At 57.6% G+C, this 5,000-nt stretch overlaps 2 non-coding genes across 2 annotated transcripts; both read right to left on the reverse strand.

The window, feature by feature from the left end:
* Positions 1-43: 43 nt before the first annotated feature.
* Positions 44-196, reverse strand: LOC142790548 (5.8S ribosomal RNA). The gene has a single exon (XR_012889593.1). It is a non-coding gene; the product is annotated as a 5.8S ribosomal RNA (ribosomal RNA).
* Positions 197-1,915: 1,719 nt separating this feature from the next.
* Positions 1,916-3,730, reverse strand: LOC142790570 (small subunit ribosomal RNA). Its single transcript, XR_012889615.1, has one exon. It is a non-coding gene; the product is annotated as a small subunit ribosomal RNA (ribosomal RNA).
* Between the last annotated feature and the right edge of the window lie 1,270 nt (positions 3,731-5,000).

Genomic DNA, 5,000 nt, shown 5'->3' on the forward strand with positions numbered 1-5,000 from the left:
CTCACGTTCCCTTGTGCGCCGAAGGCTCTCTTGATATGTGATCCGACCCTCAGACAGACGAAGCCAAGGGAAGACCCAAGGCCGCAATGTGCGTTCAAAGAATCAGTGCTCAGTGTGTCCTGCAATTCACACCAAGTCTCGCAGCTGGCTGCGTTCTTCATCGACCCGAGAACCGAGTGATCCACCGCTTAGAGTCGTGAAAAAGTGTTTGTTCAATTCCGTACAGTCAAAACCAAACGTTTCTGGCACTCGGCCAAACAGTGGCCAAGAAGGGCGCTTTTCAGCGCACGCTTGGACTCCAAAACTCTGCCGCGCCTTTTTCGGCTGCCGCAAATCGAGCAAACGGTGTGTTTCGGACGGCGTTTCGCTTTCGCTACTTGCGAGTGCTTTCGTGGTCCACCCCTCTATAAATACTCGGGAGGCGTCGAAGCCGGTTCTCCAAGCCGGACCCGTAGGTATCGTTGTGTGCTCGCTCTCATTGGCCCGCCTAACCAGAAAATGCCTGCGGTACACCCATTTGGATAAGAGTGCACGCAGATGCGGGCCTCGACGGCTACACATTTCCTCGGGCGGCCGCCTCCCGGCCTCCGTGGAGCGCGGGATGCACGGTCCCATCGACAAGCCTCTCCCGTTTTTACCGTGGCGTCGCGGTTCACCACGGCAGGCGGGTCGGTCTCCTCCGCATAAAAAGGGGGACCCCCGCTTTTTGTTCCACGAAATCGCACAAGCTTTTTTCGCATCCACGGTTTGCCACCGCACACCAAAATGCCGATCCGGCTGCCTACTTTAGCCAACAGGTGGAGCCAGGCGCGCCGTACTTGCGCGGCACTTCCCACGTCCACCGAAGTCGGTGCCAAGGACCACTTTCGGCGCCGGAGCCGCGTACGAGCCTACTCGAGGCGGAAGAACGAAGCCAGCAAGGGCCTGGCCGCAAGTGCGTTCAATTGTCGGGACGTCCAAGTCCCTCGTTCTTCCGTGCTTCCTCTTTCGGCAAGTCGTTGCGGCACCTTCCCAAAGCGCGCAGACCCGCTAATCGCGACGAGCGCGACGTGGCCGTGCCGCCTTTCCCTCGGCAGCAAGCAAAACGCCTGGCAACGTCGACGCTCCCCTAACCGCGATCTCGCACCGTGTTTCGTGTGGCGAATTCAAAAGCCGGCCGGCGCTGCTGCAACCATTACGGTCGGTACGCATACGCCGCGGAGGGCGGGACGGTCATCGGAGCGTGCGGTTCCTCCATCGAGTACTGCGCACCTCGGCCGTCGCATCGCCGTGCCATGACCGGCCGCGCGTCAACGCGAACCGGTGCCAGCGAGATCCCTCGCCTGCAAGAACCGACCGGCAGCCTCCGTCACCCGAGGACGCGGAGGCGCTTGCCGCGGACGGCGGGACGGTATGCACTGGTGCACAGCGGACCCGTCACATCGCCAGTTCCTTGACCGACCGCCGACGCTTGTGCCGTTCCTCTCGTACTTGGCAGTCGCCGCGCGATTGTCGGGTCTCGTTCTTGCACGCTCGAACGGTCGGGAGGGCACTCGGCTGGCGTTTCGGGAACGCGCAGCCTCGCCTTCTACCGACGTAACCACGACTCGCCGTTCGCGCTCCGCCGCTCCTGTTTACAGTACTAGGCGGTCCCGCAGCGGTCGGGTCGCGCATTTCGAGCGCTTCGAGCCACGGTGCAGTGGCGGGTCGAAAGCCGACCTATGAGTGCGTTGCGCCGTTTGTACCCGCGTCCGCCACCTGGCCGACCGTCCAAGGTCGCGGTGTTGGCGTCCGCTGGGCGCAACAATTTGTCACGGGGTGCCGCTCCACATTCAGGCAGCCCCGTGGGGAAAAGCCGACCCCGCGTCCAAACGGGGTCAGCGGCAGAAAGTGTCGGGCGCAGACGCAGCTGAGGCGCTCACCCTTCACAATCCGTTAATGATCCTTCCGCAGGTTCACCTACGGAAACCTTGTTACGACTTTTACTTCCTCTAAATGATCAAGTTTGGTCATCTTTCCAACAGACCGGCGCAACCGAAAGGCCGCGCCGGACATCGGTCCGAAGACCTCACTAAATCATTCAATCGGTAGTAGCGACGGGCGGTGTGTACAAAGGGCAGGGACGTAATCAACGCGAGCTTATGACTCGCGCTTACTGGGAATTCCTCGTTCAAGGGGAACAATTGCAAGCCCCTATCCCAATCACGAAAGAAGTTCCACGGGTTACCCAGTCTTTTCAGACAGGGATAAAGACACGCTGCTTCCTTCAGTGTAGCGCGCGTGCGGCCCCGGACATCTAAGGGCATCACAGACCTGTTATTGCTCTGTTTCGTGCGGCTAGGAGCCGCTTGTCCCTCTAAGAAGGTTGTAAGGTGCTGGGAACCCCGCACCTATTTAATAGGCCAGAGTCTCGTTCGTTATCGGAATTAACCAGACAAATCGCTCCACCAACTAAGAACGGCCATGCACCACCATCCACCGAATCAAGAAAGAGCTCTCAATCTGTCAATCCTCCCAGTGTCCGGGCCGGGTAAGTTTTCCCGTGTTGAGTCAAATTAAGCCGCAGGCTCCACTCCTGGTGGTGCCCTTCCGTCAATTCCTTTAAGTTTCAGCTTTGCAACCATACTTCCCCCGGAACCCAAATACTTTGGTTTCCCGGAAGCTGCCCGCCGAGTCATTTGAGTAACTCAGGCGGATCGCTGGTTGGCATCGTTTATGGTCAGAACTAGGGCGGTATCTGATCGCCTTCGAACCTCTGACTTTCGTTCTTGATCAATGAAAACATTCTTGGCAAATGCTTTCGCAGTAGTTCGTCTTGCGACGGTCCAAGAATTTCACCTCTAGCGCCGCAATACGAATGCCCCCGTCCGTCCCTCTTAATCATTACCTCGTATTCCAAAAACCAACAGAACAGAAACGAGGTCTTGTTCTATTATTCCATGCAAGTTTATTCAGGCGACTCGCCTGCGTTGAGCACTCTAATTTTTTCAAAGTAAAAGCACCGGCCATCTCGAGGCACACAATGAAGTGCACCAAGAAAGAACCGGCATGATGTTCAGTCCGAGCCGTCGCATCGGGTAGATGCACTACTCGTCTGGAACTGAGATCCAACTACGAGCTTTTTAACCGCAGCAGCTTTAGTATACGCTATTGGAGCTGGAATTACCGCGGCTGCTGGCACCAGACTTGCCCTCCAATTGATCCTCGTTAAAGGATTTAGAGTGTACTCATTTCAATTACGGGGCCTCAAAAGAGTCCCGTATTGTTATTTTTCGTCACTACCTCCCCGTGCCGGGAGTGGGTAATTTGCGCGCCTGCTGCCTTCCTTGGATGTGGTAGCCGTTTCTCAGGCTCCCTCTCCGGAATCGAACCCTGATTCTCCGTTACCCGTAACAACCATGGTAAGCAAGTAACCTACCATCGAAAGTTGATAAGGCAGACACTTGAAAGAAACGTCGCCGGCTCGTGGCCATGCGATCAGCACAAAGTTATCCAGAGTCACCACACAATACGGGCCGAAACCCGATCGATCTTGGTCTAATAAAAGCACCCGTTACCCAAAGGGCTCCAGGCTCACTGCATGTATTAGCTCTAGAATTGCCACAGTTATCCAAGTAGGAAGAAACGATCTAAGGAACCATAACTGATTTAATGAGCCATTCGCGGTTTCGCCTTATTTCGGCATGTACTTAGACATGCATGGCTTAATCTTTGAGACAAGCATATGATTACTGGCAGGATCAACCAGGTAATCGTTCGACTGCGCGTCCGTCCTCGCCTTCGGCGGGCCGGACGCAGTCTGTGTGCGGCGGAGGCCACCTTCAGGCGCCCCAACACGCTTATTTTGCACTCCGAGATGACGGCGTTCGAGCTCGCTACGGCACAACCTTCCCGAAAGACGAGTGGGAGCCGTGCGGCAAGAAGCACGTTCATGCTCGCTCTTTTTCGTTGCATCGACTCGGTCGCGCCGTGCGGGTTGCCCAAGCCCGCTGCACTGTCGGTGGACCGGCCGGAACTAGCAACGGAGCCGAGACTGCAAAGCCGCCAGACGACGGGTCACGCCCGCGTCTTCGGCGCTTTCGCATCTGAATCGCCCGAGGACGACACGGAACACACCTCGATATCGTGGTAAAACGGCACCGTCCGACAACCAGCCCCTAACGCATCAAGCGGATGAGGCTGCAGACGACTGCCGTGGATTCCCCTGGAGCAGACCCGAGGACACGCTTGACGAGGCCGAAGCCCGCCGCATATCAGACACCCGGTCGCTTTCGCGTACGCCGCTCACGAGAACCCCCACATAATAGCAGCGATAAGTACCCAGACCTCCTTGGGCACTAATACGAGCGTACTCGAGAAAATTTCACCGCGGGTGTGCCCCGAAACGTGTGGCACGTTGAGCGTGCCACAAGTCTACGTCGCTCTCAAACCCGCCGAGGTCGTAGAATTTGCGACCCTACTCACGAAATTCCCACCGAGGATACGGCCGCAAACGTACCGCACCTTGGGTAGGCCACGAGTTTGTGCAACACTACGCTGACGGCACAGCACCGAGGTCGTGCGCGCACGCACGGGAAAATTCCGCCGCGGTTTCTGCCGAAAACGTGAGGCACCACGACTCTCCGCAAGTTCGCGTCGACTGCGAAAGACCGAAGTCGTGAACGACGTGTCCGCTACTCGCCGCCGACACGCTGGACACCAAACGTACAACGACTCGACGGCGTCGTAGAGGCCCACGACGCGGTTTTCCTTAACGACGTCTCGGCGTGGCACCGACAGGTTAGAACGGCCGACCAACGTTCCCTGTCCGCCGTTCGGCTCAGTCGAAGGGCTCGGCGACTTCGGCAACGCTGCGAAGCCGCACGGTGACGCACGCCATGTCCCCATTTTTTTTTTTTTTTCTTTCTGCGTCTGCCGGGGTGCCCCTATAATAGCAGCGATAAGCACCCAGACCGCCGTGGGTCGCTCGCCCCGGCTGACGTGGTTTTTCGTACTCCTGCGGCGGTCGCCGTCAAGCACGT

Source organism: Rhipicephalus microplus, unplaced genomic scaffold (genome assembly GCF_043290135.1).
Source record: "Rhipicephalus microplus isolate Deutch F79 unplaced genomic scaffold, USDA_Rmic scaffold_115, whole genome shotgun sequence".
NCBI lineage: Eukaryota > Metazoa > Arthropoda > Arachnida > Ixodida > Ixodidae > Rhipicephalus > Rhipicephalus microplus.